Source organism: Pinus tabuliformis, chromosome 5_2, assembly GCF_031772625.1.
Source record: "Pinus tabuliformis cultivar Carrire ecotype Pingquan chromosome 5_2, CPIR1, whole genome shotgun sequence".
Classification (NCBI taxonomy): domain Eukaryota; kingdom Viridiplantae; phylum Streptophyta; class Pinopsida; order Pinales; family Pinaceae; genus Pinus; species Pinus tabuliformis.
Genome location: NC_142306.1, coordinates 193,262,648 through 193,289,105, shown reverse-complemented (window position 1 = coordinate 193,289,105; position 26,458 = coordinate 193,262,648). Strand labels below are relative to the sequence as shown.

Below are 26,458 nucleotides of genomic sequence, written 5' to 3'. Positions count from 1 at the left end.
TTAGAGAACAACACTTTTTCGTGTGTTCTCTTTTGTTGTTCCCTAAAGGGAACAAAACTTTCTCATGTGATTTCTTTTGCTATTCCCTACGGGGAACAACTACTGCTTCCTAAAGGGAACAACACTTTTTCATGTGTTTTCTTTTGTTGTTCCCTACAGGGAAAAGTTGTTGTTCCCTAAAGGAAACAACATTTTTTCATGTGCTTGCTTTTGTTGTTCCCTACAGGGAACAACATTTTTTTTGTGTGTTTTATTTTGTTGTTCCCTACAGGGAACATCACTTTTGGAGTGTTTTTGTTGTTCCCTTGAGGGAACAACAATTTGTGAGGATTTTTGAGAACACCCCTTTCTTCCCCTTGCATGATCATTCCTAGCCCATCCCAACTCATTTTTTTATATAATCCTCTTTTTGGAATCGAGTACAATACATATATGAGGACAACAAGTACAAAGTCTACTGAAGCAAGAAAATATATTTAACATTATTATCTCTAACAAGATTTCTTTGTGATGATTGAAAAAGAAAGGACACAATTATCTATATCACTTTACTATCCTCATTTTTTCTATAAATGATACTGACTGATTCTCTTCACCATGTTGGTTCTACTCTCTTTAGTATAATTCTCTCTGCTTATTAAGAATAAGATTATGGGTATATTTTTTTCCATTGATATGTCTAAACTTATTCTGCCATCCCTACTCTTAAGGAGTACCGAGCCACCCTCTACATATAAAATGGAAGTGTAAAAATAAAAAAAATATATATATATATATATGTATATGTATATGTATATGTATATGTATATGTATATGTATATGTATATGCATATAATAACAAAATTCACTAACAATTTTATTTTTTGATCTACAGATGGAGGATAGAGGGTTTAATCACGAGCCAACCTACCATGTTCATAAGGATGTGGTGAAGTGGCATTCACACTATGGCCACCACACCAGGGATATGATCAAATGGATGAATTAAGAAACAAAATCCTTGGAACAGGAGGTCTCATCACAAGCCACCCTGACCACTTTCGCTACTTCCCAGTGAACGGCAATGTGTTCATCTAGTTACCATGCCAGCACATTGATCTCTATTCTGGACATCATAATGCACTTCCCCAACTATACATAGAGGATTCTAGCTCCTAAGGGTTAGAAATAAAATTTATCGAGGCTATGGATGCCTATAGGCAGCAGAAGCTCTGCTTATGGTATTGAAGTTTTACTTCCTACATCAATAGTTATTACAATGCCCTCTTCTTATTTTTCTATTTTTCTACAAACAGATTATTTCCCTAACTCACCTTGAACCTTTATACACGAGTTAGTTCTTTTTAAAATCAATTACATCATTTTCAAGTGGAATAACGGTGGTAAGGCATTATCTCTTACGTATACTATCCTTTTTATTTATCGCATCACCTCAGGGCATCTTATCACTTATTAATAATTCTCGTTACATGCCTTGTTTTTGTTACTCCAATATCCTTTTATGATCCTTTCATTAATATATGTACTCGGCCACCTTTAATACCCAATCCATCACCCTTGTACTTCACCACCAAAAAGTAATATTTTTGTCCATTCAGTCGTACGCGACCTTTAATTTCAAGAGGGGGCAGAGACCGCGATTACACTCATGCATGTGTTGTCATTGTTTTAGTTGATTTTATAGAATAATACGACATCCCATAATTACAAAGTTTGTGCGATTTAACGATATTTATTTTTATAGAAACATCACCTGACAGCACTATTACAACTACTTGTTGTTCCATCTCTTGGCTCTGCTCGTTGCTGTGTTTTCTCCATTGCACTAATTATTTTCAGAAGTAGGAAGAACTCAAGCATCATGTGAGGAAAAATAGTGTGTCAGGAACTTTTAATACTGCCTGTATCCAATGGAGCCAGGGAAATTCTAGCTCACGCAGGATGGAAATCATATTTTACAAGATTTCAACTCCCCCAATGAGGAAATCACCATTGATTTTCTACAGCATCTATAGAATGGACAATCCTTGGTGAGAGGTAGAAAAATCACAATAACAGATGCTGTGATAGCAGAAGTGTCTGTGTTGCCAGTAGAAGGACCAGTATAGGATGACTACGAGCTTCCCGAAGGAAAAGAAAGGCTCGCCTTTGCGCTCTTGGCTGAGCATCATCTATTTAGACCAATTTTTGAAGCTTTCTCTCCAACCTACTATTTAGCTACATTGCATAAGAAATATTTACTTTTCATGAGGAGATGAAATAGGGTAAGCAGGGGAGTATGTTGAGTTATGCAATGGGTATGTATTTACTCTCAATTACATTGCCTTTTTCCTCTTTTCTTATCTCTTTTGTGCCTTGATACGCTAGCATATTGATGGATTATGATAAGAAATGAATGAAATACTCTCGATTAAGAATTAGCCACTGTAACTAACTCTTATTCCCTTTTATGGAGAAAAGCGACGAAAGGAACAGTTGATGTTCCCTAGAGATGGAACAATGTAAACCAACAACGGATGAATGAGGCATGTTGGTTGCCGTCAGGCCAGAGGATGAATCAGGAGGATTAACGCTAAATAAGAAGAATTTTAGTAGATAGCATTCAGTTGTGAATCCCTTAGGATCTCCCAATCCCGAGGGATCACATTTATCTTTTACCCTTTTTGACAATAAAAGTGTACACTGTAGGAGAAAAGGGTGATCTCTATTTTATTTCAAATTGTAATTTTAAATTACAGACTCATGCTTTTGAGGAACACGATCGTATTGTAATGAGGATTGAGTTCAATGGTTAATACATAATTTGCGTTGTTGTTTGTTCTTATTCTCTGAAGTAGCTCAGCAGTATTTGTTGGTGGCTAAGGGCCCAACCTTTGGTGGATTAAACTACTACCCTTTGTGTTATATCTTTCTAATTCATGCAAGTTTGATTGGTTTGATGTTTATCCATTCTCTATGAGTTTATCTTTTTTTCTATTTGCCGATTTCCTCTATTGAAGTTAGGTTACTTTCATTATGTGACTTACAACTTTGTCAATTGATTCCATTTATGCTTGTTATAGATTAAATTGATTATCAGTTAATACATTGAATCTTGTTGATTATGATAAGAGTGTGGTTATTATAGAATCAGCTAAAAGATATTGGTTATTGCTACTGAACTCTCGGTTGACATCATTTCCATTTGAATTGCTTAATTGATATTGAGTGTGATTTAAATAGAATCAACTGAAAGAGATTGGTTATTTCTACTAAACTCTCAGTTGACATCATTTCCATTTGAATTACCTGTTTGAGATTTGATTACGATTTCAGTTGAGGGTTAAGTCTTGATGCTTAGATGTAATATTTCTGTTAACAGTTGCAGTTTGAGTTTTATAATGCATCCATTCACTCTTGTATCAAAGTTTTATATTTCATTTTAAAAGCATTACTCTCTAGATTCATAGCATGCACATATTGTGTACACTCTTGGAATAAAAGGACTTGCCTGGGTTGATAATTAATGTGAGGCAATTAGGAGTTTTAAAAGACACCTATTAGCACTAAACCAATGCAATGATTAATATTCATATACATATATAGGAATAAATATGATTTTTCATTGGTTTCAAGGATCCGTTGTGACAATGTGGATTTTTCCATTTCATTTGCACTTGAACTTAGATTTTTTAGAATATGAAAAATTTTAACTTTGTCAATTTTTTTCAATGTAGCCTATATCCTAAGAATTGGTGCTCACACCAATGCTTTACTTGAGAAGGTCAAATTCATTCTACGAAAGCTTTCACGGAGCACCATGGATGAAACATTTTGCGCTCTCTTAACGAGCTTCTGGGGCACTTATAATTAGTTATAATGGGCCATATCTAATAAATAAAGTCGTTATGAACTCACATTATGCAAGGGACCACGATTAGTTAGGATTTTGGGTCTCCTCGTCATCCTCATCATCAACATGATGCCATTCCTTCCTTGCATGAACTGGGGTTTGTTCTTTCAACAGAAAAATCAGATCTAAGTTTTTATCTAAAAACCCTGGGTTTTCACATCCAAGACTTGAAGTATTCTAGAATTTACAAATTATATTTTTTTAATACTCATTTTACATCTTTTTCAAGTCGAACATATGGAAGTTGCGTATATAAGGAATATATGCACATATATGGAGTTGCACATATACAAAAAATATGCACATATACAGAAGTTGCACATATATGGAAGATATGCATATCTTTCGTAAATGCATAAATTCTATATATATGAATATATTATGTATATTTGCATATCTATGTATATGTGCAACTTCCAAATATGCACATATATAGAAGAAATATATATATACAAAATAAACGCATATATAGAAAATATGTGCATATACAAAAGCTACATATATACAAAAGATGTGCACATATTTTGCATCAAATATCTTTTGTATATTCACAACATTAATATATGTATATACAGAAGTTGTGCATATACAAAAGATATGTGTATATAAAAAATTTACGCATTTATGGGGGCTATTTATATATGGAGGTTGAAGTTGTGCACAACCTTTGTATATGTGTATCTTTTTTATATGCATACATATGGAAGTTGCACATGTACGATAGATGCACATATATAGATGTTGTGCATATATAGAAGATGTGTATATAGATAATATATGCCCAACTTCATCCACTATATATATGCAACCTCCATTTATGTACAATTTTCGTATATGTGCAATTTTTGTATATGTGCAGTTTTCATATATGTGCATATACACAAGATATTCACATATGCAGAAAATGTGCATATATGGAAGTTGTGCCTATATAGAGGTTGAAGTCCTGCACAACTTTGTATATGCGCATATCTTTCGTATATATGCATGACTTCCATATATGTTCAACTTTAGTATATGCACATATACAAAAGTTGTGCATCCATAAAAGCATTCTGCAACTTCCATAATACACATATATGCAAACCTCCATATATACATAACTTTCATATATGCACACATCTTCTGTATATGCACGACTTCCTTACATGCCCATATCTTCCATAAATGTGTAACTTCTATATATATGCATCTTATGTATATGTGCATATCTTGCATATATGGGTAACTTCGTTATATGTGCACATTTTCTATATATGTTGATCTACTATACATGCGCAACTTCCATATATGCACATATACAGAATACATGCACATATACGAAGATGTGAATATACGGAAGTTGCACAGCTTCTATATATGTGTATTTTATGTATTTCATGTCTTTCATATATACACAACTTTCATATATGAACATATATTTTGTATATGTGCAACTTTCATATATATGTATGTGCAAAAGTTGCACACATACGGAAGATATGTGCATATACGAGGTAACTCTATAATGTGAAGGGTTTGGTAAATATGTATATATATGTTGATTTTATCTATCAAATCCCCTATAATAGAGACTTACCATGTATATGCACATATTTTTCATATCTCATCCTCGTAAAATCAGTCATGTCCTTACTCCTTTTATATCTTTGCTCCATCTTACTTCCTACTAAGTCATTTATAATGAAAATGACTATACTTATCAGAAGATTTTAATGGAAGGTGAGGGATAAAAATAATCAGTTCTACCTGATCTAGTGGAACACTATTCGATTACCCAAAGAAAATGGTGGACTGGCCACCATGGATCCACTTTATATGAGTCTGGAACTTGGGGAAAAAATAATATGGAGGCTTATTTCAAACTCAATGGAATGGTGTAAGGTCACCTTTATTAGAAAATGCTTCAAATGAAAGAGATTATTGAGGATAAAAGACATCAAATGTGAGCGATCTAAGTAAAAAATATGGGCATTGTGCAAAGAATCAGCCTTAATCATTGTTAAAATTCTCAGCCAGAGTATAGTGAATGAGGTGTGTACCAACATATGGACTGATAACTGCTCTCCTCAGATCCCTCTTGGAAGGTTGGACCCATTGAGGGATCTAGCTCAATGGGTGCAAGATAATGGTCTTCAAAACTAAACGACATTAGAAATTGAGATGAACAAGGTCGTTGGATGGGATTGCATAGACCAGATATTCCTCCACACCTAGAGGGTCAATGGTAGAAGTTAATTTACTTGTTGAAAGGTATGACCCCCATCTCAGTTGACATAATCGATCATCGTATTTGGATTTCCAATAATAAAAATGTGCATATAGTCATGTTTGGATATGCTCTCTCAGCAAAGAGTCTTCTCCATCCTCCCAGTAGCAAGTTGTTGTAGCAGCTACAAGACCCTCCAAAATTTTGGCCTATACCAAATTTTGGAGCCTCCCTTGGTCTTGTTTATCATCGTTGCAAACTTTGGAACTCATTCCATGTGTTTTCTTAGAGTGTTGTGTTCCCTTTTGCAAGTTGGGAAAATTGTCATCTTTTGGCATGTTGGTTGTCACATCATCTATGTACGCATATTCTATTGGTTCTATTGTAGGGAAAACCCAACACCTTACCACTACTTCAAATAATGGGGACCCTTTCTATCAATTTTTGGCTAAGAATGTTTTATGACTTTCATTTAAGTTAATTGTCTTACAATTTTATCATTTTTTCGTTTTCATCATATTTTTGTTTTTATTGTTCCATTGAATTTACCTTTTCACTAGCTTTCCATCGATACTTTTTTTACCTCATTTGGTCAACTATTTTGTAGATGGCACTCTTTTGAAGTTTGATCATTTTCTCACCTGGGCTAAAAAATGTAAATAAATGTATAATATTTCTACTTTTTGCAACTAATTAAGTTCAATAGTCATTCTTAATAAATACTAACTCTTAGATAGTTTTTACTAATATGTTTTCATTTTTCAATAACAGTCCTACAAATGACCCAACGAAATTGTACCTTAGTTGAAAAACATTTCAGGATCTTAGTAATCTACTCCAATTTGTTATTTTAAAACAAATTACCAAACCCAAAATCCCAAAATTGCATAGTGGATGAAGTCCAATTTGTATGATCTTTAATTCACGTGGACCCCACTTCTCATCAAATCCTCCCTTCCAAAATCTTCAAATTGAAAAATACTAAAATGAAATTTGCGATGTGTTATTGAGATTGCGATATATCACATATTGCATATCGCAAAAAACAAAATTATTAAGTGCTCATTTTTATATTTTCGATTTGCGATGGGATAAGGTTTTTATACAATGAGTTATTTTTGGTTTAATATAAAGTTTTCATTTTCTCCTTATCCCTTGACCTCACCCTAACTCACCATCATCCCTTATCACTCCACCTCACCCACCTTATCCCTCTGTTAGCTCCCTTCATACCTCCTCCATTAATCTCCCTCCCCTATAACTCCCTCACTCATATCACATTCACATGGTTTTTATTTTAACTATTTTGGTCCTTGGTTGATTCCAATGGTTTATATTTTAAAGTTTTAATAAAATATTATAATAATTATATTATCATTATAATATTTATTATAATTTTAATTTTAATATTAATATAATACTATTATATTTTAATTAAATTATGTAAATCATTTTTATTAATTAATTTATGTAAATAATTAATTTATTTTGTAATTACGATTAATTAATTAATAACTATTATTTAATATAATATTAGAGTTTAATTAGAAAATTTTGATTTTGCACCTAGGCAATAGAAATTCCAGAACACTCACAATTTTAATATACCAACTTTGAAAGCTCATAAATGGAGGTTTACTTGGCCAAATGACTCCAAGATTGGTTCATTCGAAAGATAAAATTGTGGAAAATATTTTTGAAGTAGTTTCATTTCCATATGTAATCATTTAATAGGCCTAAAATCTAGCAGAAGATCAAGATCCGATTTTTTTTAACAAAATTAATTTTTAGAGTTTAATTTTCTTCATTTTTATTTTTCCGCAACTTCTTCTGAGTGCATTTCCATCCACCTGTATTCTCCTTGGCCAATAAAATCTTCACAGTCATCAATAGAAAGCTCATATTTATTTTAGTTTAATTATGTAATTAAATTTTGATTGGATTTGTTTTAATTCTAGATTTGGCATTTTGATTTTATTTTTGCATTTTAATCTAGTTTTGATTTGTTTTTGTAGGAAAACAGTTGAATAGATGAGGAGAAGATGATCTCAATCAATGAGAATTCTCCAACAATGGGGTAAGTATCATCTGAGAGGATAGTATTCAGAGGTTTATAGTTTATGACCAGTCTTGGGATACCTCTTAACTATTGAATGTTTATTAACATAAAAACCATATCAGTTCCAAGGACTGTTGGATTCTCTAACCAATCTTCTTTCCAAGAGGCTTTGTATCTCTTTCTGACAGAGATCTCTATATTCTTTGTTCATAGAGATTTCTATGCTCTTGCAGGGTTTCCCTTCATGCTTATCTTTGTAGGGCAATTTTACACAGTGTTGTTTTCTATGCCAAAACACATTTGGTTCTTCAGCACAACATTTTTTTTCTATCTGTGATCTCAAAGTTGAGATCCTTTGTTTAATTATAGGAGTCTGAAGATAGTCTCCTATCATTATGGTGGTCTTTATCTCCTTGAGATCTTCAATTTATTTTTTTCCTTTTCGATCTGCTGCATTGCTTGTACCATAGTAAACACTCTGGGAGTAGAGACAAAGGGTAACTTAATTGTTTTTAATTTTCCATCTGAGCTTGGTACAGATATAAAATAACTAGCCTTGCCATTTTTCAATCTGGCTAATCCATGTGGCTCCACAGCTGCTAAAAATACATTCCCCAAAATACAGTCAATAGGAATGTTTACAACAGAAAATTTTAATTTGATTCAATGATCTTTAAAGAAAATAGAGGCCTAAGGGACTTCCTATAGTAGATCTTTGTTTCCTAACCCAATAAATTGTCTAAAGGATCTTACCCAGTACTTTATAGGTACTATTTTTGAATTCAGAATATTTACATCTGCCCCAAAGTCAATAAGTGTTCTTAGGGAAAACATTTCATCATTTATACAGATATCTAGCATAACATGATGTTGCTAATACTGGATAGACATTACCCTCATGTCGGTGAATCCTATAGTATCATCCTTTTTTCCTTCAAATATTTCAATATTTGGGTTAGTGTAGTATTCATCATATGCATCTTTAATTTTCTTTCCTTTTTCTAACTCAAAGACCTGTGCTTTTAGAGAGATAATCTCTTTTTTCAGATGATGAATCTCTTGGCTGACTTCTCCTAATGTGAGGGCTTTGGTCTTAGAGTTCTGTTGTTTTCTTTGGAAATATCTTGTATTTATTCCAAATGAGGCATCAATGAATAATGCCTTCAGTTCAGTTTTATAGGTAGTATTGCTACTGCTCCCTTGATTTTTGTGCATTGTGCTTAGAAACGTTTCTAGTAACTTTTCCTTCATTTCTCCTTCTCCCAATGTTCTAATCTATGCAAGTAGCTTTGTTTCTTCATCTTCCATGGTTTGTGCCATGAGAACCTTCTCCTTTGGCTAAGAAACATGGTCTTCACTAGATGAGATTTCTGATTCAGTGCTTGATTCACACTGACAGTTGTCTGAATCAGTGCAGTCACATTCATTCATGTGCATGTTTAATTCATCATCAGAGTATTCTCAAGAATAATTTTTAGAGGATTCAAATGTTGAACACAGTTGTCATTGTTGTATTTGTTCTCTAAATGATATGTTTGGACAATTATCACATTTGTGATTCTTAGAACCACATTTATAACATAGGGTTGGCACCATGCTTTCTGTTTTTACTATCATTTTCTTATTTGCAGCTTCAAAGGATTTCTTTCCTTTGTTTCTCTTATATTCTTCTAATAAAGGATAGTGATTGGAGGTATGTCCAATTTGGCCACAGAGCCAACAAATCAATTTATTCCACTGATCTTTCTTATGTGTCTGCAGATGAATACCCTTGGGTTCATAGTAATGTGTTTTTGGCACATATCTATAGTATCCTCTCTTGGTCCCTTTTCTTTTCCTTTGTGGATATTTTGTATATTCTTGTCTTTTTTATTTCTTGGCCTTCTTTTTAGTTTTTCTTCTTTTTACTATGGGGTCATCTATAGGAAGACCATACTTGTTACAGATGGATTTGCTGTTTGTTAATCTTGACATCTTCTGCAGAGATTTATTAACTTTCATACTAGTGCATAAACTTACTAGAACTTCCCCGGATGCGGGTGTTTAAACAGGTTTCAATTCGAATGGGATAAGGGTGGCGCGAGGCAGGACGACACCTGCCCACCCAGTACAGTATGTTAATTCGGTTTATGAATGGAGGCTCTCAGAATTTGGATTATGCAGTGTTCATTTGGTTCATGTTACATGGCTTTGAATCCCCCATCTTGTCTGGTGCTCTAGTTCATGCTCTCACACGCTCTGGCTCATCTCAAACCTCGGCTCTATTCATTGCTGCAGTTATGGAGGATGTCTTTCGAGGCCTGAAGGAGGTTGATACTTTATGGCAAGGTCCGTCGATTCATTCGTAGTATTATCCCGCTTCAGGTCGCAGTACTCTCTTCTGGGTTTATCAGGTAGGTTCCGTCATCTTTGCTACCTCTTGTAGTCTGAAAGGGGAGGCTGCTCTGAAGCCTTGCTCTAGACTTTCGGTGGAGGCACCTTTGTCCTTCCCCTGGTCTTTCTCTTGGGCATCAGGCCTTCGCATTTTCATTTTTTAGATATCCTCTGGAATTTTCTTTACTGTTGCCCCACCTCGCTCCCCGCCAGCTACTTATATTCCCCTAATGTCTCGTCGTTGCCATAAAATGAGGTCTCACAGAGGTTAGCCTTAGCGCGTGCATTCTAGCCCTTCCACCAAGTCACCTTCCCTTTCATGCGACTTCTCTATCGACCACTACCCTCACACTCGAAGTGGGAGAGCGCATCCCTTGTCTGGCTCTGCACTCTTCACTTTTAGCAGCTCTCTGAACTGCCCTAGGATCATTGCTCACATTTCGGTGGTCTTCCATGAGGAAGCCTAGGAGGGAGAGTCTCACTCTCATCAGGAGGGCCCGGGATCTGTCACTGTTCCGTCTTTGAACTTACAGATGGGGATTGGCAGCGTGTCCATGCAGATTCCAGATGCCCAAGCTTGAAGTGCTCAGGCGGGGGTGATGGCGCCGAATGATCCTGGTCCATCCAACTCCATAGCAGCTCTTGAAGGGGACACTCCTGATACAGGTTGGTGCCGGATTGTCGAAGAACCTCCAGATGATTAGTGTGCTCTTTGTTGCCTTGATAGTGTGCCATGCGGCCCATACTCTTGGGAAAGTTTTTGTTCAGAATGTTATATGGAATTTCAGTTTTTTTTGCATTTTTGTAAACTCAGTAAACGGTTCAAGACTGATCTCCCTAAAATGGAGAAGTCTCATTCCATGCTTATCTTGACAACCTTGCCTCTCTTCAAGGCAGTGTTTTGACTTTGGTCACGTTGTAATTTACTCCCTTATTGTTAATAGATTAATCTTATTTAGAAAAAAAAAAACTTACTAGAACTTTTGTTATGATGTTGTATATTTCTCCCCATGTAAAGGATTCAAAAGGCAACTGAAAAGTATCTTGTTGTCTTAGATAATCTACAAATTTCGAAGGCAATGCTGCTAAAGACATTTGTTTCCACAAGATATTTTTTCTATCTTTAACTTCATATATTCTCTGAATCCAGTCTCTATGAAAATCTTCATAATGAGACATTTTATTACATTTAATATTCATGAGAATTATCTCATGCTTATTGGCAAGTTCAAGTTCTCCTCCACACCAATGTTCTAAAATGAATGAAGTTAGTGCCCCAATCATATTGCTTTGAGGATCTCCATTGGCATGATGAATGATATCTCCTGCTTCATCTTTCAAGAGTTCATTTTCCATTTTTGCCACTATTGCTGGTGATGACTCCGTTTCCCACCATCTCAACAAAGTTCTAGTAAAGTATTGAACAATAGATTTACAAGCTTTTATTTCATTTTTTCCGCTTAGGCACATGAGCTTGTATTCTGTAAACATAAGATCTATCATTTGTCGAGTTTGAGCAACGCTCAGATTGTCAATATTCCCTTCTTTATGTGATTCAGAATGGAAGTTATGTGTTTTTGGAAGTATCCCTTTTGCACTAAGAACAGGTGTTGGATACTTGGTATATTGACTTTGGATAGTCTCATAGATAGGGAACATATGTGGTTTTGAGCTTTCAAGTTGCTCTACTTCTTTAAACAGTGAGGAGATAGTCATTGGATCAGATTTTTCTTCGACCATTTCATTAGGGAAGAGAGAAGGAAATCTATCAACATGCTTAACAGGATGTTGAATATTTACAGATCTCTTGAATAGAGAAAAGACATGAATCTATTTGTCTTTAGGGGCTATATGAAGTTTATCAATTTTTTCAAACATCTCTTCAATAGATTCCTGAGTAGATTGTTTTCCCATATCTACTTTCCTTTCAACATCTTCTATCCTTGTTAAGGATTCTTTAACAAAACCTTTCAATATAGTAGTGGAATAGTTCACATCATTTAGAGTTATGTTAATACTATTTACAAAGACTTATATACTGTCAAAATGTTTTTTAACTTCAATAGACTTCGCATAATTCATTTCGAGCCCTTTAATTGTTGTATTTGTCCAATTTATCTATTCACTAGCTTTCTATATCCTATTATCAATGCCAAGGGCACTGTCATATTTTATGACCAGTGGAATGGCTTTAGCATTGTTCTATGCTTATCCTAATACAATGCCTTTGTAAGGAGGTAAGGTGGTAGGAGTTTCAATTTTACTACCATCTATGGCAGTCCAAGAATGTTTTGCTGAGGATGATTCAACATCTGCCATTTGTACATGTGTAATTTCTTGCTTCCTCTTCCATTCATAAAAAGACAACCCAACATTGTTCTTTTGCATGTATGTTTTCCATTCATGGGATAATCTAATTTTTTCTGGGTATGGAGTGGTAAGGTAAAAACTTTCAGCCTTAGGATGAGTGTATAGATCCCAATTAAGCATATTTTTCATCCATTGATGATCAATTGTATGCTTCCTACATCCTTCCATAACTAAAAATAACTTGTGCATTTCCGGTTTTGATGACTTTTTACAATCAGAAGGCACAAAGTTGTCAAATTTGGATTGAGGGATTATTTCATCAAGTTGTTCCAGATATCCTAGACAATAGTGAGGCATACTAGTACGACGCATTTTGCTAAGCATGTCTTTGGGGTGGGGGTCTTCATTTTCCAAAGATGTAAGCTCATGAATCATTAATACATGATCAATATGAGAGAAAGGTATTTCAGAACACTTAGGATTTGGACATGGAGTGACAGAAGTTTTAGGAGGAGATACTCATGTCCTTGGATGGTACTCTTGATGTATGACAGAATCAGCAAGGCTACTGAGATTTATCTTTTGATTACAGCTTGGGCAAATGACTTGCAGGGATGAAAAATTTACAATATGGGCATATTCAAATAGATTTATATGAGGGCAATTTACAGATGGTGTAAAAGAACTAGTAGTATCTACTACTTGTGGATCAATACACATGGATGATGCTTTGTAAGCCAAATTGATTCTTCTGTGATCTATTGTAGATCTTGTAGGAAAGGATACTGCAATAGATGATGGTCCTTCTTGTATATTAGCTGAAGTAATCTTTTGCAATGTTGGAGGTTTTGGGCTATCAACAACCCAATATTCTGGGAAACTTAGGTCCTCCCATTTAATAATTTGATGTTCTATCTTTTGATTCTGGGTATCTGTTAGAACAACCAAACTAGATTTGGATTCTTTGCTGGGAGCATGGAGAATTGCAGGATAGAGCGTATTTGTGTGTCTAAAACAACCATGAGTTTGAATGGAAATATTATTTCTCTTTTTCTTCATATCCAACCCTATTGTTTAAATTTGTAGTTGTAAAATATCCTTGATGTGCTCATCAAATGTATATATAGAAAAGTTGGGATAGAAATCAAAGTATACTAGTCCACTTGATAATGGAGCAACCATTCCTCCTATTAATGAATCTGAATAACTAGTTGCGTGTCAAATCTCTGACTATGACAAGAACAAAAGTATTTAGTCCTCTATGAACTAAGGGATTGGTCCCCACCCTTATGCATCCTACATGCAAATATTTCATTCCTAGTCTTTTGGCTTTAGCCTCAAGTTTCGTAGTGTCACGAAGAGAAAGCGTTTGTAGAGAGTCTATGTTCTCTTGTACTTCACTAATACTTTCTTTGATAGATATTCTAGTTACAGCTTTAAGACGAAACATAGATAAGTCAGCATATACTTCTGACAAGGAGATATTGGGCAGACACCACTTAGGTGCAGGCTAACTTTCAAAATATTCAAGTTCTGTGGAATTTATCACCCTTTTAGATGATGAAGAAAACATATCTCTTAATGGGTTTTCTTCATCCTGTTCTTCAACTTCAAGCTCTCTGAAAGAGACTGATCTTATAGAATTATCCATTTTATAGACTTATATATTTTGGTTAGTAACCGTAATGAACCAGGCATTACTGGCTCTGATACCAATTTGTTGCAGGGGCTTCAGACGTGAAGCTTGCTCTCATTGAGTCTCTTCTCTGTGATCAATACAAAAACCTTTACACGAACCTTTGGAATTTCACACACTAGCGTCCTTCACATGGCCTCCTACATTTAATGGAATAGTGTTCCTCAAACCTTGGTGAACCTCAAGTGAACCTCTTGTCTCACAGATACTACCTCAATAGACAGTTTTAACACATGAAAAAAAAATGTACTCAAGCATAATGTATCATGCTTAGAAAATGGATACTCATATATTTACGCAGAAGTTCCTTTACAAATTCAAAGAGAATTTCTGAAGCTCCTTTCCGGAGATAGATTGTTTATGCATTTATGAAATCTTGCGACTTGTCAAGCAAGAAGCTATTTGAAGGCTTCCTGGCCTTTCACAGTCTTAGAACTTGAATTCTTCCGAGAACATACAGACTTCAAAAACATAAGAGTCTGGCCACTTTAGGTTCTCACTAGAGCTCTCACTCTCATGCGCAGACTTCTCAGATCCGACTCTAAAGAGATGGAAGAAAGAAATTCCTCCTCAGACTTAAAAACTCAAAAACATAACCAAAATCACACTCACACTCCGAATGCCCAGAATGAGCCTTACTCCTTCCTTATATAGGAAAATGAGGGGACAAACATCCAACAATCAGGTAGACAGATTCAGTACTATCTTTCGTTAGTCGAAGAGATGTGGTTCAAAGTTCACTAAAAGTCGGAGAAGTGTTCCAAGTCTCATGACTAAAGAATCTTCGTACTAGGTTACACTGTGGAATATTTAAACAAATCCCACAGAAAACATTGTACTATAAATAACTTTTACATAGTGGATACTTTTAAACAAAAAAAAACCCACGAAAAAACTGGTCACATTCAGTCTTGTGACTAGACAACATTATTACATTGTGGAAGCTTTAAGGACAAACCCACGAGAACCATTAGTCCCCTAAGGGTGTGGCCCCTTGAAATATTATTTGAGGATATCTACAAGAATCCCAAGGCTTTGTTTAAATTCTTTGTACAATCATAGGATTTCTTAAGACAATTTGGTGTTTAATCTTAGTCATGACTAGCCATTCATGGTGTCTTTTCATAAAATAACCAAGAATTTGACTATTTTGATAATTATTGACATCTCCAATAGTTTTACATGGAGAACGACAAAATTCAGTTAAAAATCCATAAGTTTCACATTCATATCGAAAGTCACACTGGAAGAAAAGAGGATCCATAGCAGTTTTGTTGAGGTCGAAATCATTCCACCATTGTTGAAGCCATTCACCTTTCCGTTGTCTTTGTGTGGTCCCTCTGGCCCCAAATTTTACTCTTGTGTAGTGAGTTTCGTTTTTTCCATCTACATTCATGATGTCCCACTACAACCTTTTGTAGTCTGAAAAATTGTAAATGGTATCTGGGAAGAAAATGCTTAGATTACCATGTGGCCACATTTCTATCATGTCGTACCATCCTGGGCATCTGGTCCGATTTATGGCAAGATATTTGTGGAAGATTATCCTCTCATTGCTTCCTTCTGTTTAGAACATGGTGATATCTCTAAAATTTTGGCTTAGGGATTCTTCAGCAGCCATCATACTCCTCTGATTCCCAAAACTTAGTTGATTAGATATAAGGTGGAACTTGGAGACCCTGATCATAGATGATGTGGAGATAGAAGCCATTCCTTGGAAGTTTACCCATGAAGGTTTGGTAGTGGAGAGAATTGTTTAGTACCCACAAGAGGACACACGCACATGGAAAAGATATATGTAGGAATGGAAGGAATATGTAGGAATGGAAGGAATAAGGAATCTTCCTTAGTAGAGGTCACACAGTGTAACTTTTCATCGCATGATGTTTATTTTATGTTGAGGACTGACAAGAGATGTCCATTAAGATCAAGTAAAGGAAATAAGTTGAGAAATGCATTATAAAAAGTGGCGAACGGAAAATGGCGCTGAACAATCCCTACAAAAGAGTTGCGGTAAATTCTACATTTAACTGGAAAATTGAAGTGTTGAAGTAGAGTTCAATAACAGGATGAGGAAAAGAGTTGAAAAGTTGAGCTAGTATTCAATAAGGTGAAGAACAAATCGGTTAAGGAGGCCATTAGAGTAGGGATGGCCTTCCAAAAGAAGACGTCAGCAACAATCACACATTGTATGCTACTAAAGAATAACCAAGAGGCAGCGAGTTAAAAAAAAGGTTTTTATTGGATGGATTCACCGCTCATATTACATCTGATCAACTGCTCTAAATATATATTTCCTTCCATGGTCGTTTTCTTCTATTCATTGTATTTTCATCCAGACATATGTTTAGTAACCTGGGTCTTTTAAATCTATGAGCAAAATTTTACTTAGCATAACGGAGAATTGTGTAGTTCTCTGGATTATTCTTGTTGTCTTACAATGGTGCTTAATCCGGTTCCAAATTCTATTTGGAAGAGGTTGTTCAATCTCCTTAACTGATTTGTAATTACAATGTGTGTGCTTTCTGGTTGAATGAATCAAGTTACGCTCTCTAGTTTGAGAAAGCCTCAGTTGAGAGTTGCACATCTCTTCTTCCATATTTTGTCTTCCGTTAAATTCTATGTTGATATTAGAGCTGAGGCAGGGGTTGAGTTTATCTTAAATGTGGGAGAGTTTGTTTCTTAATAAATCGATATTTTCATGGAGGTGGTTGAGTGATTGAGGAGTTTTTACAGTGAGTTCGGCCAGTTGACGAGGGCACTTAAAGGTTTCTGTTGCATGAGGCCGCTGCTCTAGAAAAATGTGGGTGGTTTGCCCTTGTCATAGTCGTTGTGAGCAGACTGGTGGAATGAGTATGCTGCACATCCTGCTAATTGAATATGCTGAATTGCATCGGAAATCACTATTTGAATATGTCATTTGTGTCGGATACGATTTTTTCCGTCACAACACTGAAATCACTGAAGGCATGAGTATCCATTTTCTACTGGAGCTGTACTGTTAAAGCTGAGTTCATAGGTGACTCGAATGAATTGAAGAAGTGTCGTAGTTTTGTCTATGTCGAGCTCCTCGAGAAGCATGAGAAGAGGCTGTAATTTTCTTATGTCGAAAGGTTGCATGAATTTTTAGCTTGACATTTAAATCTCAACTCTGACTCATCCATGGGCACATAACCTTCTCAAAGGTGTGGGTTGCTTCCTTTCTTTACACTATTGACTAGTGTGAGGACCAGTGTGTGAAGCGTCGTTCTAGTGGCCAAAGATCGTGTCGTATTACTGTTGGAGGGCCGAATTCAGCATCCCTTCGGTATCTGCGGTCCTTCCAGTTTCTTTCAATTCATTCAGTGGTAGCTGTATTTTTTCATTGTGGAAGAGCTTTGAATCTTCAGTAATGTTAGGAGGGGCTTGTACTGGTGTAAATCTGGTGCAAAAGTTTTGTTCTAACAAATCTCTGCACCCAGAAAGTTGTGGTGTAAGTTTTTTTCTTTGGATTTTCTTTCTCTACAATTTTTTAGTGGATTTAGTTGTGCAAAATTTAGGAAATCACTTCTTTTCATAATGGTTAATCCTCTTGCCAAAAAACTATTTAAATGAGGTGAATAAATTATTTGTATCTAATTATCTAATTAAAAATTTCAATTACAAACTTTAACGGAAGGCTACAGTTTGTGGTCGATAACAAGTGGAGAAGAAAGCAAGTCAAATGTAGTTGCAGGTGCAGCTATCATGTCAGTTCAAGATTGGAAGAAGTAGTGTCAATTTAAGATTGGGAGAAGTGGACAATAAGAACAATGTGTTTTTAGTATGTTAAAGAGAGAAATGAATTAATTCTATACACTTAAAAGGGTAATAAACAGCTGAAAAAGTCATTTGTTTTTAACTATAAGACATGTGCATCTTTTAAACATGTATGTTTACTGAATTGAATACCTTGCAAAGTATTTACAAATAGTTTCACATTCATATCAAGTTAGTATCAGGGCTATGTTATTTCTTTATATCAAAAGCAGTCAAATAAACTATAGACAAACCCTGAAATGAGCCACGTAGCATTCAAAATACTCTTGTTATACAATTGCAAAATAGATAAACGCTCTTTCAACCAATCTCTCGTGTAGTCTTTTGATTGTTTTTGTGCCAAGATAAATCAAATTATTATCATACATGAACTTCTATTTTATAAATCAAATTATTATCATACATAATAATAAACTATCCTTAAACTACATTCGATAACCTTTAATCCCTCTCACAGGTATCGTAATTCTTATTGCATGGTTCCATGAGAAAATGCACATGGGTTGTGATATTTAATCCAAATTATGGAAAAATAATAAAACCGTATAAAAATATTTTCCTCAAAATATGTTAAAGAAATAACATTTTAATAAATATTATTAAAAAATTAGTAAATATTTTTCACGTGAAAAAATTCACTAAAATCACGATAAACTAAAATTTTATTTTATGGATCTGTATAATGCATAATAATAAACTTTCTGAAACCATATCTAATAATAATCTTTAATACCTCTCAAAAAATTTTCATCCCATAAATCTATGTAAAAATATGTTAATTTAAAATCGAAATCAATTTTATTTAACAATACCTCTCATAAAATTTTCATCCCCTTAATCTATGTAAAAATATGTTACTTTAAAATAAACAAAAATCTGTAAAAATATGTTAATTTAAAATCATTATAATTTAAAATTTAACTTTTGTAACTAAATTTTATGATCTCATTACAACATAATTAAAATTTTTAATTTAACCACAATATACACGTGCATATAACTGTTTTCGTTATAAAATATCTTTTCCCTTCCATTATAAAAAGGTATATATACTGGTTTCTTAAACCATACTTTAAGTATCTTAAAAAATAGTGTAAAATATTTTGGAAAATATTTTAATTATTATCTCTCATTCTTAGAAATCGCCTTTTCTTATAAATCAAAAGAAGTTAGAATATTTAATAATGTTTATTAAAGTTAAACATTAAAGTAAGTGAAATCAATGCATTGTAAAGATAATTTTAATATGAATGAGATTTTTTAATAATGGTACAAAAATTATTATAATTTTTTTTATTATTAAAGAGTAAATATTATTATTATTTATTCAATTTGATTATTAAGTTTATAAAGGTATATATATTTTATTAAGGCATAAATGTTTTACTCTTTTGGGATTTTGAATATATGATTTTTTAAGACTAAAAACATGTTCTTAATCGTTAGGCCCACTCAATTTATAGTATAATTACATAGAAAAGTACAAATATAATATATTTAAAAGAAAGCTAAGTTTTAAGACATCGTTAATTAAGAAAAAAAAAGAGTGTTATGCAGATTTTTATTTTTTTCTCAAATTGAAGAAATAACATAATCATATTATTATTCCTCACTTAGTTATAAGATACATTATCGGTTTTCTTTTAATTTTTATAACCAAAACACTTTTTAGATTTTTCTCATACATTAATGTCTATCATGATGAAGTATCTCCCAATATAATGAAATTTCTTGAATTCATTTTTACAGTGTTTCTTGGTAATTTAAAACATTGATTTGAAGATTCAATTTTCTTTCTACCGATGATATAATTTAGAATATATATATATATATATATATATATATATATATATATATATATATAATTTCTAACCCATATATATATATATATATATATATATATATATATATTATTGGAGATTTGTTCACCCCTCCTAGGCCTATGAAAAAAAACCTACAACCGTATCAATTTTCACATCATTGAGTAGAGCACTAACATCACAATGCCCTGCAACTACATGTTACATGGATTGAAAACATAGTTTATTTAATACTACATAATAAAAGTAGTTGTTATAGTCTAATGATTACGATAATTGTTACAAAAATGATATTAGCTCCTTCTACACCCCGTGAGAGTCAGAGCAACCTCGTCTATGTAAAGGACCCCACTTCTCCACACATACTCCTCCTCCACACAGTAAAAGTTTCATACAACGAAACCATATCAATTACCACATCATTGATTAGTGTCACAACACTCACTATAAAAAGGGCTTACCACATCATTGATTAGTGTCACAACACTCACTATGCAAAGGGCCCCAGTTTTCTCGCACATAATATATCCTCCACATAAGGAAACATAATAATATTAATTAGACATTTGTTTAGCCCCCCTCGGTCTTATCCAAACAACTTGAAACCACATCAGTTCTCGCATCATTGAGCATAGAACTAACATAATAATGAGCATAGCACTAACATAATAGTGTCTTGCAACTGCATCAATTCTCACAACATTAACCAAAATGCTAACATAACAATGTCATTGTAAGAGCACTCACCAACGGAATAACTAGTCACAAAATTACTTTTATTTTAATTTTAAAATAAATTGTGAAACACAAAAAGACCAAAAATATATATGTTAAAATTATCAACATAAAACAAACTACTAAACTTTTATCATCCCAATACAGTGGCAACTTCTCTATTCACTTGTACTATTACATGGTTCTTTGCTCACGATCATTATTTTTCCTTTTCTTCTAATAGTAAGCGTTTTGTATAAATAATAAACAAACTTATATTTTTTATCAGAAATATTACCATGCATAAAACAAAATCCAAAATCCTTTCATGACCTCAGTTGACTTTATTACTAATATTTTGTATGATATTTGAATATCACATAAATTTTCGTTGGTGTATTTGATAAATAAATTTATTTGGATTTGTTTTTAGGGTGACCCTTTGGAATTTTTGGTGTTGGGATCTGAAAGAAAATTTTGATATGAAATCTTGATTTCTGTTATTTAAACTAGTTTTTTTACTATATATATGGATTTAGCACAGTGAAAAACCCTAGGGAACTTGGATTTTGTAGGGGTTACCTATCAAGCATGTGATTTAAATAAATTCCTACGATATTTTAGAGAAATTAGACAACACAAAATATAAAATTACACTAAAAGCAACACAAAATTTATTTCTTACTTTAGGTCGTTTGACATATATATATATATATATATATTCAAGAAATTACACATTAAATTCCAAATTGTGATACACCACACCAAAAAAAGGACTTATGTGTAATTGGATGTTTGTTTATCAAAACAATTATTAAAAAATCACCACCAATTATAAGAATTAAATATGTATATAATATGGTGTAATGCTCTAATATTTATCCCAACCCATTACTCTCATTACATATCCAATGTCCTCACCAATGGACACTACAGGTCATCATCCAATCACCAACTACTATTACACACATTCTTGTTTTAGAAAACAAGGAAGATCTTTTTTTTCTAGGTTTCATAGTTCCTTTTAGAGATTTTCTTCCCTTCCAGTGCATGTAGAAAGATTTTAAGATTGTTGATTTCCTACTTAAATTACTTAAATTTCATGGAAGTAACATGGTTGCAAATATAATAATGGTTTTTATTATTGTGGACACTACAATGATGGGTTTTTCTTTCAAAACCATCCTATGCTTCCCATTTTTCAATGCAAAGTCCCCATATCCTCACATGATCTTCTCAATAATAATTTCATCGGGATTTCTCCTCAATTATAAGTATAAGAAGGGAGTGACTGTCGTAGCAGTAGTCCTTGCTGGGCTAGCTGTTGTGCTGCTGGGGCTAGCTGTTGTGCATGACATGAACATTAATCATCTCCGAGCCTTAGCTCCCAACTTTTAGTGTGTTAATAATAAGTGTTTTTATTTATTTTTATATAATATTAAAAAAAAAGTGTGGTTTGAAATATTAAGCTAATAAATGTAAGTCTCATAAAAGCAGAATGAATATATTCCAACCAAGAGCCTTGAAGCAGCCATAAATGTCTTTAGAAAATGGAAGACTATATCTTTTATCAATTCTATTGTGGTTGTCATCATGAATGAATTTCTCTAGAAAATGCAAGACTATATATTTTATCAATTCTATTGTGGTTGTCATCATGAATGAGTGTAAGCGTGAGCTTGTTCATCTTCCAATATGAAAAGGATTTTATGTGGTTGTCATCATGAATGAGTGTGAACGTGAGCTTGTTTATCTTCTAGTATGCAAAGGATTTTATGCTCGTCATCGTCAAAATCAGTCTGGCAAACACCCCGTAAGGAGAAAATTTCAAGAGATTGTCAAGCACTAACAACTACTAATCCGTTTGTTATTAGGTTGTTATTAGGTTTTGAATGAATAATGGAATTATTGGTAAAAGTTCATGTCGGTATTCCCAATCAGTATGCATGGTAAAGAACTGACTAATTTTGTTTTAATCCATAAATAGTCAAAGTTTACTTGCAAATCTGTTTGTAAAGTAGACATCACAATAAACCATAATATGGAAATATGGATTGGTTAAGTAAAAGGTAGCCCCTGAACAAATTTCAAATCATGTTTGAAACGAATGTTGTGTATAGCTAGCACCCTACAATATGTTCAAGAATCTATCTTGCAAACCTTAAACAACAAAATATTTAATGTTACATATAATGATTATATTCCAAATATCTGTATAAAATATATTGACCTTTGCTATGAACACAGACTTGACCTTCCTGGAACTTGCCCTGAGTTTCTCATATTCAAGTGCAAGTTTTTTATAATGCCCTAGAAGCAAAAGCAAGAATGGAAGTCAGTTTGGACATAGTTGAAACCATAAAAAATTACTTAACACTGAAGATGCCTCAAGGAGTAAAATATGTTGGCATGAACTTGCATCTTTTTTTAGCGAAGGGCTGAGATTCAACAAAAGCATTATGGATACAAAAAAAATTGTAATGGTAAACACAAAAAATTATAAGATGATCAACTGTCAATTTAGAATAGCCCAATGGTATAGTCAATTTAAAAAGAACACTAGACATTCTACATTTTCAACATTTCCAGTTTGCCTCTTCACCAGAATCCACCAAGGAAATTTTCACCAGAATTACAATTTTGGATTTGCTGAAATTGTTGGTTTTGTAAACTTGAAATTAAGAAGAAATAATAGAGACAACAACCATGAGGAAGTAACCAGAATTACAATTTTGGATTTGCTGAAATTGTTGGTTTTGTAAACTTGAAATAAACTTGAAATTAAGAAGAAATAATAGAGACAACAACCATGAGGAAGTAATTCTGGATTTTATGAAATTATTGGTTAGGTAAACTTGAAATTAAGAAGAAATAATAGAGACAACAACAATGCGGAAGCATAAAGCACACAGGCATCCTTGAACTAGAATACACATAGATGGTTGCTCCAACTGGTATATTAATATAAGCCACCACTCCTCATCTCCATCCTTGTGAGTTAGAGAAATACTTGATAAAAGATACTCTGCTAGGCTTCAACTATTAACTCTTCAACTTGATGAACGCTCTTGCCTTACTAGGTTGACTTAAATTAGATCAATGGACTACCTAGTTGGGCACAAGCATTAAGTGTGGTTGGAAAGAAAATATTGAACACCTCCTCAATTGTACCTTTGAATCTTACCAAAACTCAGGTTAAGGGAAGATGAGGCTAATCCTCTCAAGTCGAATCCACAAAGGTAATTGATAATCCATTTATTTTTTGTTTTTTTTTCTTTTCCAGTTCTCAAATCAAAATTAAAAAAACCTCATAAATGAATAAATGAATTCCATGAATTCCATTCAGTTATAATTTTATTTGGTTATAAATAAATAGACTCAAAATTAAAGGAACGTCGTCTTAAGTGGGCTTCACATATACATGAATACATTAATTATATTCGATTATAATTTTATCTGGTTATAAATAAATAGAAAAAGAGAAGTTTTATTAAGCAAATATGTTGAATCGTCAGCCTACCAGAATGGCCATCTAGCCTTTCAACCAACAATCACGCGACTGGGTACCATTTGTGGGATCTCAAGTGTACGCTACACATTTTCACCCGCTTTGAAGGGAGGAAATAGACTAGTTTGTTACAGGTACATGTTCAAACCATTGCCATTAAATTAGTTCGATGCTTACATCCAATTATCTTTCTAATTGCTTTTTGTTTGTAAGGAAAGCTAGTTTTGTAACTTTGCAAAGCTTTCAATTCATTCCTTTTGTTTGTATTTTCTAGGCTAAGTCTAGAATAGGTTGTTTGGCTTCTACAAAATTCCCCCTAGGTGCAGTCATACAAATTAAGATACCCATCCACTAATTTAATTAAGTAAAGATCCATTCACATGCTAATGACGAGGTTAAAGTAAAATTTAATTTACCATTTTAAAAACATAATTCTTAAAACCAGTGTAACTTCTGCTTACAAATGTTTTTCAATGCACTGACATTGATGAAATCCATCTGTCTTGACGTTGCAATCATTTCCATGCACCTTCGACCCATATATCCATGGATCTACAAGGAAGACCAGTAAAAACTATTATCGGCATCTAAGGCTGCCTTATTGTGCGCCTATAAATCTAAAACAAGTTGCACGTTGAGTTTGTGTCAATTGTATTTGTGTCGACTGCAGATTGAATGTTTAAAAAAACTAGCTTCCTAACATATAAATGTTTAGAATAACCAATCAAAATAAAAATACAAGAAAGAAGAAAACTGAAACTAGACATATATAACTGATGAGTGATTCGATGTGACTTACATGCATATGATCACCCAAATTGACAACAAAGGCTCCTTGAATGGGCTCAACTATGATCCAGTTTTGGCCATTATCCTTGGTAGCCTGGAGGCCTCCAACTTGGTCTTGAAGGTTAAGAGTGACGGTGCCTGGATCAGTGTGCCTCTTCAATCCCAATGTCATGTCTGGTTGTGGGCATTTGGGATAGAAGTTTATCACCACTTTCTGGTCCATCTCTACACAAGCATTGGCCACTGCTTCAGTTTCCATTTCCAATGCGTCTGATATTATCCCCAACAGTTTGCATGCCAAACCCATCAGGGATTCGATGTATTTCTCGACAACCTCCCTATAAATACACACCAATTTAGTGTTCAATTCATATGAAACAAAGCTGAAATCAATTTATATGGGGGATGCAGGGGATGGAAGGGGGTACCTCCAGCCATTGGGCTTGATAGGCCAATTGGTGTAGTCACGCCGGTGAATGGGATAAGAGAAGTAAGTGCATATTTATCTCTAGTCGAGAACGACTTCACCCTGCAGATCGCTGGTCACCACAAATCCTCCACATCTTCCACCTCTCATGTCGTACTTGAGCTTCTCCTCTGTTGGGAGGGAGAAGAAAGCCCTGGAGAGCTGAGTCACAGACTCCACAAGCTCCTGGGGAACACCATGATTAACCATCTGGAATATTCCCCATTCAGAACATGCCTTGGTCACCTCCTCCCTCACACGGCCCCTCTCCTCCCCAGCGATTCCTGAGAGAGAAATAACAAGAATGTCTTTGCTAAAGTGGTTGTAGGGCACCTTAGGGTGCTCGTCCTTGTCTCTGATGAAGATGGACTGCAGGGACTTCGGTGGCTTCGTCATTACAAGGAAATCACGTTGATCGCTAGCCACCATTGTGGGCGCCATTTTTTAGTATCACATTACTAGTCACGCAACAAGAAAGAGGGCTTACTCTACTTAGGGTCACAAGGTGATCGAAATAATGGTGAGCTATTTTATATTTATAGGCACACAGTATGGCGGCCTTATATGCCCATAAAAGAGTTGGATGCAGTAGCAGAGGAGATAGATTTGAAAACAAGGAAGACTAGGAAGACAAGCTGAAAACCATGGCAAGTGTAGGTGTTGAGGCAGTAGACAAGTGATGCAGGTGTTAGAGCAAAAACGGGGCAACAATTGAAACCACGATAGGTGTTGGTGTTCAGGCAGTAGACAAGTGATGCAGGTGTTGAGCCCAAACGAGGTAGGTGTTGAGCGGTAGTTGACGCAGCAGCTGACGCCTCCATAAC

General features: G+C 34.2%; 1 pseudogene; it reads right to left on the bottom strand.

Moving 5' to 3' along the window:
- Window positions 1-24,814: 24,814 nt before the first annotated feature.
- On the bottom strand, window positions 24,815-26,075 carry LOC149158227 (naringenin,2-oxoglutarate 3-dioxygenase-like; annotated as a pseudogene).
- Window positions 26,076-26,458: the final 383 nt, after the last annotated feature.